Source organism: Myotis lucifugus, unplaced genomic scaffold (assembly GCF_000147115.1).
Source record: "Myotis lucifugus unplaced genomic scaffold, Myoluc2.0 scaffold_155, whole genome shotgun sequence".
Lineage (NCBI taxonomy): Eukaryota > Metazoa > Chordata > Mammalia > Chiroptera > Vespertilionidae > Myotis > Myotis lucifugus.
In genome coordinates, this window is record NW_005871203.1 from 1,635,326 (window position 1) to 1,650,335 (window position 15,010).

Below are 15,010 nucleotides of genomic sequence, written 5' to 3' on the forward strand. Positions count from 1 at the left end.
CTCGCGGCAGATGGACCGTCGGCAGATCCGCGGACACCAGCCCTGCGCCCGGGCCGGTCTATGCAGACGGGCTCAGACCCGCACCGGCGTGTGATTGGCAGCTGTGAATCGCCCCATGCGGCCTGGGAAGGGTGGTTTTCCACGTTTTCCCAAAAACTGCTCTCTTAATTGCAAGAGTAATGCGGCCAACGAGTCCCACGGCCCTGCACTTGGCTGCTCTCCAGGCACTTGTGCGTTTCCCCATAAGCAGACGTGGCCCCGCCAAGAGCACCACAAAGCAGCCACCCCAGCTATTTTGGAGGAGGAGGGAAGAGTGAAAGAGAACTGGATATCTGATATTTCAAAATCATGCTCCACGGCCTAAGTTGAATCACATGACTTTGCCAGTATCCGACCACTTTTGACTCCGAAGCTGGCAGTTTAGTGTGGGTACCCTGCGCTCACCAGCCCTTGGAGTAAATGGGGTCCTTGTGAATGAGTTTGCAGACGTCTTTTTCAGTTCCTAGGGTTTACACAGAGCTTCACCTGGGCCTTTTAGGCACATAATAGGCACGCAGTGAGTACTTGTGCAATTAATGAATTACTGGATGAATATAGAACTGTATACAGTTGCCCTCCTCCCACCAGCAGCCCCACCTCCTCTAGGCAAGCGCTTCCAGCAGCCTGGACTATCTCCTTCACCTCCTTTCTCTTGCAGTAAAAAAGAAAAACTTAAACCATACTAACAGGGTAAAAGAAAATAATCCTTCCACCCCAATCCAGACGTGTGTGTGTGTGTGTGTGTGTGTGTGTGTGTGTGTGTGAGAGAGAGAGAGGGAGAGTTCTTTCTGTAAGACTATACGACACATCACATAACATGTGTCACACAGTCCTGCTTTTACATTAGAGGGATCATAGCATACATGATATTTCACAACCCAATCCAACCTACCCTCACTGACATTTTTCATGTCAATAGTATTGATGTACATTCAGCTATTAAATGGTTGCCTACCACTTCCAGCATGGAGTTCCCTTTTTTATTTAAGCAATCCCCCGCCGATGGGCATTTAGGCTATTTCCATTTTTTCCTCTTTAAAAACAATATTAGTATGAATATATTTGTACATGCTATTTGTATACATTCTTCCAATTATCTCATTAAGATGAATCATTATTATTTCATGGGTAAAGGACGCTATATCTCATATATTCTATATTTGGAGCTAGAATTAAGCCTAGACAATAATGTAGCCTTTGTCAATGTGAATATACACTTAAACTCTTATCCTTTCCAACCCAGAAACCTCCTTTTTCTTTGAAGAACTTTTGGGGTCACCCAGGGAAAGAGATGTCTCTGATCTTCTTTAATACGCCCTTTCCTTCCATCAGTGAAGTCCCTTTTTAAAAATATTTTTTTATTTTTTTAAAATACATTTTTATTTATTTCAGAGAGGAAGGGAGAGGGATAGAGAGATAGAAACATCAATGATTAGAGAGAATCATTGATTGGCTGCCTCCTGCACACCCCCTACTGGGGATCGAGCCCACAACCCTGGCATGTGCCTTGACTGGAATTGAACCTGGGACCCTTTAGTCCAGGCTGATGCTCTATCCACTGAGCCAAACCAGCTAGGGCTTAAGTCCCCTTTTTACAGCCACAATTAGAAATGATTTCATCTTTGCTGTCTTCCCTGGAGCCAAAGCCCCTTTCCAGTTAAGCTGAGCACTGATGACCCTGAGGTCCCAAAGCCAGACTTGGAAGACTTGGAAGCAACACTGGACACAGCAAATGACATTGTGTAACTGATTAAATCAGCGGTTCTCAACCTGTGGGTTGCGACCCCTTTGGAGGTCAAATGACCCTTTCACAGGGGTCGCCTAAGACCATCGGAAAACGCATATATAATTACATATTGTTTTTGTGATTAATCACTATGCTTTAATTATGTTCAATTTGTAACAATGAAATTGGGGGTCACCACAACATGAGGAACTGTATTAAAGGGTCGCGGCACTAGGAAGGTTGAGAACCACTGGATTAAATGGAACTGCCAGCTGCAATAAAATGCAGACGGTACCTTGGACGGGGCGATGATGTCCAGGCTGATCTGGTCTGCGGGATAAATCCATCGTCAAACAGAAAACAGTGGAATGAGGTGGTATATCAGTGTTTTGAGATTCAATTTCATGTTAACAAAACAATAATGCACATAGTAAACATTTTTTCCAAACACAAACAGGGAAAAGTTTCTCCCCCACATCATCTCCACCACCCCCACCCCACCCCCACCGCATCCCCCCAGGGTCTGGGTCATTCCCCCAAAGGCATCGCCTTCGGGATTCTTTGCGTGCATATCTGTACCTATGCGTCTCCCGTTTTGATGGGAAGTTAGCGTACAGTACACATCCTTCTTTTGCTCTTTCCCTGCAGTGTCTGGATCCATATTCCTCGGTGTGAATGAACCAGTTTAACCAGTGGCCTGCTAAGGACACTTAGGTTGGGCTCAGTCTTGTTATTACAAACAAAACTCTCCTGCTGCTGCTAAGCTAGATCTGTTCATTTCTGGTGGGGGTCGGGGGGCGAGGGGGAATGCTGTGCGTTAGCGATGGAACAGCTATGGCCACACTGCCCTCCAGAGAAACCCACTGCTGTGCACTCCCCAAGCCAGGCTCGGTTCCCTGCCCATCCCGTGCTTTGTCAACTTTTTAAACAGTTCTGTCACTGGGATCTGGGTAAATGTCTGAATGATATTTTAATTGCTGAGTCGCCCTCGTGACTTTGGATGGACCCCAGGCTCAAAGGGAGATGCCGAGGGGCTCCGATCCCCCACTGAGCCAGGACTTAGGAATTCCAGGGAATGCTGGCCCATGGAATCCCCGCCACCCCCCATGAGGGGAAGAAGAAACCAGCCGGTGGGCTGTGTTTATTCTGCATAAATGGGGGAGGGCTGCAGCCTTGTTTGGGGTGTGTCCCTTTCTCTGGCTGGCGTCACCCTGCCACTGACAGTCACTGTACCCCGGGGGCCAAGAGCTCCCTGGGAGCCCGGCCAAAGGAACACCCGGAGGCTGTATGGGGAGGTCAAACCCAGGACAGGGAGAAGACCAAGGCACCAGGCATGATAAAATGAGGCATCTGCTTAGGCATTTGACCACAGGAAGCGGCTGAGTCTCCACACTCCGCGGCTAGCGTTTTCATTCAGATGCCCCGGAAGTTCCCACCACTTCCCACCTTCACCAGGTCCAACTAATAGACGGGGCAGACTGCACTGGAAATGAACAAAAATGCATGTGCCTTTAGCATGAGCAGAGACCTGAGTGGGACCCGTGCATGCAGTGCGACCCTTCAGTTCCTCGTCCTTCCACACAGTGTAGATAGAGCCCACAGGGAAGGCTGGTGTAGAGCCCATCAGGGCCGGCTGCGGGCGCTGGGCATTGCAGCTCTCCAGCCTGCTAAGAAGACCACTCGCCTTTCTCCTCCTCACAGCCGCCCTGCATGCGCTTCCTCTTAGAGGCGCACCTAGGGGGCTCTGGCGTCCTCCATGCCTGGCTCCCAAGTTGTTCTTTACCCAATTTTGTGCGCCTGGCCCAACCAGCAGCATTTTCTGTGAAAACGCGGTTCTCAGTTGCCTTCTCAGGATTCGCAGCTCTTTTTACCACAAAGAAAATGGCCATCAGCACGGTTTGGGCTATCAGCGCAGAGGTGGCACATTATTCTGTATTTGGAGATTTGTACAGACTTTCATGAAACAAACAACAAACAAAAAAACACTTGAAACTGTTGAGTTTCTGCTGCAAGAGCCCTCACTCTAATTTCACCTGCTGCTGTTCAGAAAAATACCGCTCATGCTTGCTTAAGAAAAATTTTACATCGTCATTTTTTCCATTGTTGCCTATAAGCCTTTTTAAGGAGCTAGAAATTAATAATCTGCAAACAACCAAAGGTGGCGGGGAGGGGAGAGTCTAGTGTTCAGGGCTGGACTCTCTCCTCACCCCACCCCCACCGCACCCCCAGTCTCTTAGGAAACTGTTCTTCTGTGCCGGCTCTCAGGTGTTTATGTCTGCGGGCAGCTCTGTGGGTTTGAGCCTCTGGAAGCCCCTGTGCATCAAAGAGTTAAATGTAAATAGCTCATCTTTGCAGGGCCTTTGGCTCCCGCTCTAAGTAGGTGGAGTTTGGAATCCGGGTCGAAAGCCCCTTGCATTTTTGGTTGATTGTTTTTAATTACTTCTGAGGGCTGATGGAGGCTGCTTGTTGCCTCCGGGCGCTCGTGACAGACAAGGAATGTTCCTCGCTGCCGTTTGTGAGGAGCACATCACGAAGCATCAAACAGAGCAAAAATGGCAAGAATAGCAAGTGTATCATTACGCCTTCATTTAGATAGAAGATGCATAAACAGGAAGGATATCCAACCGCATGGGCCCCTTGTCTGGATCGCGGATCAGAATGGTATTTGTAGCAGGATTTTTCTGTATTTGCTGAAGCCAATTCGCTGGTTGAAGGATGGAGGGACAGGGGTGGGGGGCGGGCAGGGAGGTGCTGACCTTCAGGAAACCCAGGTAAAAGCCAGTTTAGGATCTAAAAGAGAAAAAAGTCCTCGCTGGTTGTTTCTTAGAAATTCTTTCTGAGGAGAAAGGCAAATATGGAGAATAGCTCTTCCTGTGTTGCAGGAACTAAGACCATCAGATTTATCACAAAAAAGAAAAAAATAAACAGGACAGCCAGCTCAGTTTGAATTTCAGATGAACAATGAATATTTTTTTTAGTGTAAATATATCCCAGGTAATATTTGGGACAGAGTTATACTAAAACACTTCATCTCTGTTTATCTGAAATTCATTTAACTGGGCGTCCTGTATTTAATTTGGCCACTTTGTCAGAGGCAGGAATAACAAACCTTGGTTCCTTATAATTCCATCATCTGTGTGTCTGAGATAGTAATAAAACACCTAATAAGATTACACAGGGGTGGCCCTGGCTAATAGTTCAATTGGTTAGATCCCTGGTCAGGGCACATATAAGAATCAACCAATGAATGAATAAATGGGTGGAGCAACAAATCGATCTCTCTCTCTCTCTCTCTCTCACTCTCTCTCTCCCTCCCCCCTTCCTCTCTCTCCCTAAATTCAATAAATAAAAATTTTTTAAAAATTATACAGGGTGGAGCAAAAGTAGGTTTACAGTTCTGAGTACATGAAAAACAGAGTTTTATTCTTGTATTATTATTTATTATTGTGTTATTTTCCATACAAAAAATTGTAAATCTACTTTTGCACACCCCATATTTTACTGGTAAAAAGGTAGAATTTGCCCTGACCGGTTTGGCTCAGTGGATAGAGCGTCAGCCCTCAGACTGAGGAAGGGTCCCGGGTTCGATTCCGGTCAAGGGCATGTACCTTGGTTTCGGGCTCGATCCCCAATAGGGGGCGTGCAGGAGGCAGCTGATCGATGTTTCTCTCTCATGGATGTTTCTAACTCTCTATCCCTCTCCCTTCCTCTCTGTAAAAATCACTTCACATTAACATTACAAATACATTATCAGCAAATCTTACATAGTACAAATCAACACCCTGAAGTTCAGAAGACCTGCTCTCAGGCACCTTCTCTGAGGAGACATGAGGATGACAGAGCCTGCGTCCCAGCAGGGGCCTGGCCAACCACCACTATGTCGTCCTGGTGAACTCACAGTGGGGAGCCTCGAGGTTGAGGGGCACAGGCCCCTTCCGGGTCCTGCCAGAGGCGTCATAGTGGGGCCCTCAGCAAGGGCAGTGATATCCACTGAAATCTCCTGCATGGGCAACGGGCATGCAGCCGAGATGCGTGCAGACCCCGATCAGGATGACCCACTCGGGCTTCTTCCCTCGTTCCAGGTAGGGCTGGGGTCCCTCAGGGGGACATGTCCGCGAGGCTTCCTGTCCCACCTCCTCTGGGTTCGGTGGCGCACGAACAGCAGCTTCCCTCTCCGCTAGAAGGCCATATTCTTGCCCTCCAGGATGTCGGACAACCTGATTTCGATTTGGACATGGCCAACGTTGGCAGAGGCGCTCCTGCTGGAGACAAGCTCGGAGACGGCATTCTCGGGGTGTGGGCGGCGGCCACTGTCCTGGTTGCAGTTACCAAAGAGGAGAGGCCCTTCCTGCAAACAGGGAAGCGCTCCTTGGAGGACAGTCATCGGCGCGGCAGTCATCGGAGAAGTCGGGCACCGTGACGTCTGTATGGGAATAATGGACAGAGGCAGGGACATGTGGTGACCAGAGGCCCACTCGTGGCCTGGCCGTTCAGTGACTCCTGGCAGAGGAAGGGCTGCTTCACGTCCACCGTCCAGCACCGGTGGCACCAGGGGCCGCAGCGCACCCGCCCCTGCGCAGGAGGAGGTGGATAGAACGGACGCAAGTGGGCCTGAGCGGGCAGCGACTGACAACATGGCGACCTAATAAAATATATATTTTTAAAAAGGGTAGAATTTCCATTTTAAACCCTTTGTAGAGGCCAGTCATTGGATCAGGGGCTTTATAATGATGATCCTAATAAGGGTCACTTAGTAATCAGCAAATAATAAAAAGTATAATTAATATCCCCATTGCTCATGTAAGGTTGCACAGCTTGGAAGTGATAGAGCTGGGATTTGAACCCACAGTGCCTTACCTTCAAAGACTCCTCCCTCACAGACAAGAGTGCGCATCTGAACAAGAAGTGATTCCATTGGAAAACTGGAGCTGAGTTGAGCAGTCAAATTAAGCAAAAGTCATTAGTTCCGTTCCCTAGATATGGCTTAAAGAAGTGACAGAACCCCACAACAGCCTTTTGGCCCCTCGATAGTTTCCCCTCTCAGTTGTCTGCAATAAGAGAGCTGGCCTGTGGCAGAATAATATGGCATTTTAGGTCCCCGTTTAATTGAATGGAAATGTCTGTCCTCCGTGCTTTCACTCTCAGGTTGATTTCCTCGTGTGATAATGCGGGGTCCAGACACTCCTGCAGAGGGCCAGACGGAGAACGTTCTCAGCCTTGTGGGCCATACGGTCTCTGTGGCAACTCCTCAGCCTCACCGCCGTAGCAGCAGGAGAACCGCGCAGACAGCGCGTGGACCGTGGGTGTGGCTGGGCTCCTGTACAACAGGCAATTCCCACTACTCTCCAAGTAATGTTCTATAAAGATGCTGAAAACACTGAATTAGCAAATAGTGAACCATTCTGTGTCATAATAACCCGGAAACAATATGTGTGTTTGCGGGTGGGGGGAGGCGTGAAGGGGGGATGCAGAATGGCTGCTGTATTAGTTTCCTATTGCTGTTGTAACAAATTAACTGGTGGCTTCAGAGAACAGAAGTTCATTATCTTCCAGTTACATAGAAGTCCTGCCCGGTCCTACACTGATCTGCCCAGCTCCAGTCAAAGCTCCAGGGAGAATCTCATCCTTGCCTTTTCCATGCCCACAGGCCACCTGCGTTCCTTGGCTTGTGGCCCCTTCCTCCATCTTTGAAATCATCAGTGTAGCCTCTTCCAATCTCTTTCTGACTTTGACCCCCCTGCCGCCCTCTCATAGGACCCTGATGATGACCTGGGGTTCCCAGATAACCCAGGATAATCTTCCATTTCAGAGTCTTTAATCACACCTGCAGCGTCCCTGCTGCCACAAGTCCCAGCGATTAAGACTCGGACCTCTTTGGGGAGCCATTCATTGGCCTGCCACACTGTAACTTCAACTAGCGGTCAGAGTGACATCGGGGAAATTTCTTCCCAGGTCAAGCCTCAGTTTCCTCGTGTGTGAGATGCAGCCCCCTTAGTTTCATCTTTTAGCACTGGGGTTCCCCCTGTAAAGGTGTCGGGTCAAAGTTTCTGTTCACAGGACACCCACAGTCCCTGGGTCCGGAAGACGGGGCGCGGACGTGCGACCTGGTTCTCTCCCCAGATGGACCGGCCTGCTGTGGTTTTATTTTGTTTTGTTTTTGTTGCTTTTTGGTACATGAGCTCTTTCAAACAGAAACTTGGTCACTGCAGTGAACAAAATGGAAATATCTTGCAGTCTTCCCAGTGGTGCCTTCTAGTGCTTTCCTCTGGGGCAGAGGCTAGGATTGCCCTTGGCTGTGGGAACCAGAGGCTGTGTTCAAACCCAGCTCCACCCCTCACAGGCCAGGAGAACCTGGGCGAGCCCCAGTGTCCTGCTCTGTAACCACTGTCCCGCTGCACAGGGGCTTCGTGCAGAATCAGTAAGAGAGGCGATCAAGGGGGCTAGCGTGGTGCATGGTGCAGAGCCAGCCCACCAGAACATGTGCTCCCAAATGTGCACTCACTGTTCACACACTTTAAAAAAAAGACCCTCACTCAGCCGGTGTGGCTCTATGGTTGAGCATCGACCTATGACCAGGAGGTTCCGGTTCGATTCCTGGTCAGGGCACATGACCGAGTTGCAGCTCGATCCCCAGTGTGGGGTGGGGTGTGCAGGAGGCAGCTGATCATGGTTCTCTCATCATTGATGTTTCTGTCCCTCTCTCCCTCTCCCTTCTTCTCTGAAATAAATAAAAAAAGTACACACACACACACACACACACACATAAAAGACCCTCCTCCACTTTCCAGCATCAGTAGTTACAACTGATAAATCAATATTTGCCTTAACAATAGCACCTCTTTTCCTGCAAAGAAACACCAGAGCGTCTCCATTGGGTCAAACATGCTCAGAGCTGCAGCTTAAAAACAAGACAAAACAAAGCAAAATCCCCAACCGGAAAGGATTCGGAAGCTGCTGGTTTTCCTTAGGGATCTCGCTAGTGCCACCCAACAAGGAACCTGGCATTTCAGTAGCACCACCTCTGAGTGGCTGAAGAAAGCATGTCTTTAGGTGGTGTGGGCCCAGCTCATAAGAAGAACCCCAAAGCCAACAGCTGAGGGGCTGCTGGGTGGCTTTGTGGGGACAGAAGAGTGATGGAGGTAGGGCCAGACTTACCTGCATCCAAGGTCTAGTTCTGCCCTCCCTAGCTGTGTGACCTCGGGCAGTAGCTGAGCCTCTCTGTGCTTTCGTCTCTTTGTAGGGAGATAGGCATTGTGTCCACCTTATCAGAATGCTGTGATGACGAAGAAAGTGAATTCATGGAATGTGCTTAACCCAATACCTGGCGCCAAGCTTAGGAATGTTAGCAATTGGCTGGTGTTTCTTTACATGATAAGTTGGCTTAACATACTGGCTAGGTGCATGGAGCATTTTTCATCTTGAAAACAGATGCTTAGTTTAAAAAGGGGAAGGGTGGGAGGGGGAGGAGCTAAAGGCTATGAACAGGTAGTTACTCGGGGTAACACAGAGATGACACCCTCTGTATAAAAAGATGTCCAGCCCCACCAAATGCCTGTGAAATGCTCATCAAACACCCCTGGATGTCAGTGTTCACACATCATAGCGGCAAGGATTTCAGAGACTGGTAACATTTGGAGGTAGGGAGATACGGGCAAATGGCCTGCTGGGGAACAGTGGCCTGGGTCCCCCCTAGAACACCCGCTGACCCTCACTCTTGGGGAGTGAATGGCCCCAGAAATACAGCGGCCAGTGGGTACACACACACTGCCGAGGCGCTCACACAGCATCGTCGGGAACCTGGACATACCCTGCGTGGCCACCTGGCAATGGCCCGGGGCAAGGTGAGGTCACCCCATCCCAGCCACCGACTGGGCTCATGGGAGCTCCCGGGAGTGACAGTAACTGTCTGTGCAAAGCCGCAGCCACGCTCTCAGTGCACATGCTGTGTCCTGCGGCTCATGGGGCGGCTTTGGTCATTCCTTTAGTGAACAGCTGGGGGAACTCAGGTGCTTTGGTGGCAGCAGGTCACCCAGGATCTCCGAGTTCATGAGCGCCAAGTTGGATTTGAACCCACTGCCTGGTTCCAGACTGTGAACTCTGCAACTCCGGGCTAATTGGAACCTTAGCCCCGAAAAATGTGGCCTATTGAACAAAGGAGGTTGCAAGAAAAGGGGCTGTCATTACCCAGTGTTACATATAAACAAATACACAATGAAACGGCATCGCCCTCCCTCCACTCTGAACTCGTCCCCTCCTTCGTCCTTCTTCCTGCCAGCACCCCACAGAGTGCTGATCGCTCATGGCGTGTCATCCCCCGTAGAGGGCAGCTCAGGAGAGCGGTCTCCGTTGCTCTGGGTCTCCAGCACACCGATGGATGTTGGTGACCAGCAGGACTGGGTACATGTTTGAATGGGTGAACAAATGAATGAACGCATCACCTTAATCTTAACCCTGAAAGCATTCAGCCACTAGGATGCAGATGGGGACCCGGCAGCTTGGTGTGGCTGACTGATGTCGAGGACAAAGTGGGTTAGAAAGTCGTCTGGACAGCAGGAGCCTGAGACCCCCCGAGTTTGGGGGGCAGCACGCCTGCTGCTGCCCCATTGCTTCGCACAGCATCCACACCAAGCACTTGCAGTGAGCTAGACAACAGCGTCATAAAGCTGGAAGCTAAATTTCTTCTGGCGGCAGAGCGGAAGACTGCTGGCAGCCCGTAGCTGCATAAATTAAAACAATAAGCTGTTTTTTTTTTTTTTTAAAAAAAAATAACATTTCTAAACACGCATACACATGAATTAACTCATCACAAGACCGTCAATGGAAGAGAGAGACGCAGGCTGTATGCTCCATACCTGCCCCAACTCTCGGCTGCAGCGAGAGCCACCACCGCCTTCCAAGGGGCTCTAGGAAGAGCATCTGTCCTCGAGGGGATTGGACCCGAAGAGTTTCCGCCGCAGCCGAGCAGTGAGGACGCGGGCACACTCCCTGCACACCGTCTTCTCTGTGGAAAGGGGGTTGGCTGCAGCTGTAGTTAATTTACTTCTGATTAGTCTAACCTTTCCCCCTCGGAGGAAGTGGTTTAGCAGGAGGGGAAAATGCGGTCACAATATTGTTTTATGACTGTTTATCTTCAGAGCCCAAGCGATGCTGATTGCAAATATTTTATGTGCATTTTAAAAAATCACGACTCATGTTTGGAATGCACTAAAAAAATGTGAAATCAGATTTCGGGAAAGATCTAGCAATTTTGGAGGATTTCAAAGTCGTAACCAAGTTATCTGTACCAGCCCCCTGGGACTAATCGCATCAAGGCAGCAATTAGGCCAGCGGGATCCAAATGCAGAATATTACATTCCGTTTGGCTTTGGACGGCTCGTCTTGGTTGTACATGTACATTATTAATGTCTAGTCTGGAAATCCAAGCCTCAGCATATGTTATATTGAAGAAACTATCTCCAACTGAGAAAACGTTGCATTTCTGTTAGAAACGCTGCTTTCCCCGTAGAGAAGGGATTCGCTAGTTGTCAAAGAAAAAGCTGCAGACACAGTTTCCCCACCTGCCACCGTGTGGGGGGCCAGCTACCCTGAGCTGACGGGTGGCCCTGTCTCTTCTCATTCTTTCCTTCTCCCCAACAGGAACTGCGTGCATAGCTGCTGTCCAGTGAGGTTCTTGGGCCCCTGAAGACAGCATTGGGGAGGGCAAGGGGTCTCCTATCATGGGCATCTCTCTGGCTTTAGAGTTGCACAGACTTGGGGTTGAATTCTGTCAGTTGCACTGTAGCCATAGGAAGAGTGACTTAACTTCTCAGACTCTGCACCCCCTTTGTAAAATGGGGGAAACAGCACTCAGTACTCCATTGCTTGCAAACTGGCCTAATAAAAGAAAAGGAGAGTTATCGACTCAAGGAAATGGGAAGCCAAGGGACAGCTTCAGGCTCGGCTGCATCCAGGGACATCTGTATGTCATCAGGCCTGCACTTCCTCCTCTCTCATCTCCTTCTCTGACATTTGTTTCCCACTGGGTACTGGCCTCTTCTACCCTATTAGGGTCTGTGACTGGGGTCTGTGAATGGAACTGACAAAGGTCAGACTAACAGGAGAAAGAGCATACACATGTTATTTGATATTGCTATTTTTACATGGCATGGGAGCTTCATAGGATGAAGTTAGGCCTGAGAGCTTATATGTTACTGAGACAAAGAACAATAAGTTGTGGAGATGCATTAAGACAAAGGAAAAGAGTTGGAGCAAAGAGCAGTGAAGTGTGGGGAAGGGACCAGGAGACGCCCAGGGAACCAATGGAAGAGAAGAGTTGTTTTAGTAGGTTTGTTCGTACAGATTCAGCCTGATGTGCATTCTCCATCTCTAGAGATAGAATGTCCTCTTCCAGGCACGGGGAGGGCATCTTCCCCTGTGTGAACCACCCAGCGTTTCCACTCCGCTTCTTCTGGCCCCAGACAAGATTTTCCTTTCTCCAGAGCGCCAGATTCCACCTTCTGTATCGGGGTCTGTCCTCTGCTCCCGGCAACAGCCGAGCTGTTGAGGGCCGTGGGAGACACGCAGCTGGGCAGTGTCCACGCGGCTCAGCAGGCGCTTCCAGGAAGTGGGGTGCCTGGGTCCAGTGTGATTTTGACACTCACTGAACATTGCCATCTTAGATGGATGTGTATTTAAACTGAGTCCTGAGGCAGCAGTGGTCAGAGCAGTTCCTGGTTGGACTCGGTGAGAAGAAATGTGATGAATGACACAAAACAAGCAAAGCTTCCCCAGCCCCTCAGTGGGCTGCACCAGTCCCCTGGATTCTCGGCTCCATCGAATCATTATCGGTCTTTAAATTATAGAACGTGGTTTGTGAAATTGTATGCTTGAGTGGTGAAAATCTGATGAATGTGTGCTAAGCATCCAAGTAAACTGGCCTGTTGAGGAATAAAAAGGATAATTAAAAGGAGGCCCATGTTCAAATCTGGAGAAAAATACTGAGAATAACTGCACTAATAGAAAATTGTTATCTACTCTGTGTTGAGCGCTGGCAATGTACACAGCTCTTCAGACACATCATGTAATTCAATTCCCTACCAACCCCGGAGGCAGGGGCCATGGGCCTCCCCATTTCACAGATGCGAAGAGTGAGGCTTAAGGAACTGACTTGCAGAGTAGAGCTTTGGATCCAGGTCTAACTGACTCTACATTAAGGCTCTAAACCCTCCCACACCGCACCTGCTTCCTCCTACGGCATCACAGTCTCTAAAAGACTCTGCAAGGGCATGAATATTTTCTTTTGTGATGCTGAAGGCAACATCCCATGTCATCTCCACACAAGGAAGGGAGCAATGATCTCCTGAACTTGGCCTTGCAGCCAGGGAATCCCACTCGTGCCTCCCTCCTGTGGGAGCTGGCTTCCTGGCGTGGCTCTGCCGGGCGGGGGCGCAGGCCTCCACTCCAGTGAGACAGCCTTAGTCCCCACAGCCGGCAGCTCCCGGGGTGGTTTCTGTTCCCAGGGGATGACTCCATGTTGAGGAAAGAAAAGGAAGGCCGCAGAGGATGAGAGGCAGCCGTGTGCATGGAGAGCGCTCTCTGGCAGGGGAAGGGTCCGTGCAGCCTGAAGAGCCTTCTTTCTGAAAGAATGAATTGATGTGGCGCTTACTGCAGCTTTTTTGTTGATTTCTCTTGACGACGTCCATGTCCTTAAGAAATGATAGTCCGTCTGAAGCTGATACAGACAGCCTGGGGAGTTGGATTGGCCCCCGGTAATTGGAAAGAGGAACTCTATGATGGCATTCTCCGAAGGGGGAAAAGGCAGCCCATTCATGGAGGACTCCTGGCAAAAAGTGAGGTCTGGGCTCCTTTCTCGAGCCAGCCCTCAAACTCAGGACTTCCATTCCCATTTTACTTTAAAGAGCAGACGTTAGTGAGCGGGGGATGCCCGACCTCACTGTCACCGCCAAGGACATCAGTTTCTTGACTTTGTCTCTGTCTGGACAGCAGGTCCCGAGGCGACAGGGTGAGAAGGAAGTGCAGATGCGAGACAGCAGCAGGTCCTGCCTCTGAAGTGGGGCCGTGTGTTCACATGGAGGGGCGTGGCGAGTGTGGGACCACGCCCAGGACATGCTAGCACACTGCTGGCGTGTGGGGCGAAGATAATACTTGGTTATCGCTGCTGCTGGTATTTTGTGGCCTGCGATGGACATATCTCTATAACAAGGCAAGAAAGTGAAATATAGAAAAAAAATGTTGGTGATAATGTGTGGCCCATCCAATTTGGGGGAAGTATGTTAGAATCTACCTTATTTAAAATATGTCACAGGCCCTAGCTGGTTTGGCTCAGTGGATAGAGCGTCAGCCTGTGGACTGAAGGGTCCTGGGTTCATTTCCGGTCAAGGGCACATGCCTGGGTTGCGGGCTCGATTCCCAGTAGGGGGCGTGCAGGAGGCAGCCTATCAATGATTCTCTCTCATCATGGGTGTGTCTATCTCTCTCTCCCTCTCCTTTCCTCTCTGAAATCAATAAAAATATATTTTTTAAAAATATGGCACAGTACTACCCCCACCCGAGCGTCCATCCTAATCCCCGTAACCTATGACTATGGAACCTTACACAGTAAAGGGAAGTTCACGTCGCAGGTAGAATTAAGGTTGTTGCTCAGCCGACTTTCAGATGCAGAAACTATGCTGGCTGCCAGGTGAGCCCAGTGACATCACAAGGTCCTTAAAAGCGGAAGAGGAGGCATCCATCGGCCCCGTTGATTATTTTCCCGATTTTCGATCTCCGGCTCTTCATGTGTAAGCTCTTGGGATGGGTTAAGGGGGTGGAGCTTCCTGCCACCAGCTCTGTAGCCTCAGGTGACAGCTAGTGGTGCCAAAGTTGTCCTCTGTCTCCAATATTGAACCAAAAAACAATAACACCAACACCCTATGTAAAACAGGAAATGGGTTCTTGGGGAAAGGAAAAGAATTCTCACATAGAAAGTTTGAGCTCTGTGTAGAATTGTAAACCACGATATCCTCACCCTCTCCCTCCATTGGCATCTGCGAAATCCCCGCCTCTCTGCTCCTAGAGAAGGACCCGGCCGCCTGCTTTACATTTCAGACGCGCAGGCTGTCAGAGGCAAATCATGCGCCTCCACGGCTGGCGTTTTCCAAAAGATCAATTATGCACTGACATCTCTGCACACGAAGACTGCTTACAGCCGCCACGCGAGGCCGAGACGTGGTGAGAATCTGGCCTTGAGCGCAATTCGGAAATCCA

At 49.7% G+C, this 15,010-nt stretch overlaps 1 pseudogene; it reads right to left on the reverse strand.

Annotated features, from left to right (window-relative positions):
• Positions 1 to 5,569: 5,569 nt before the first annotated feature.
• On the reverse strand, positions 5,570 to 6,401 carry LOC102432752 (annotated as a pseudogene).
• Positions 6,402 to 15,010: the final 8,609 nt, after the last annotated feature.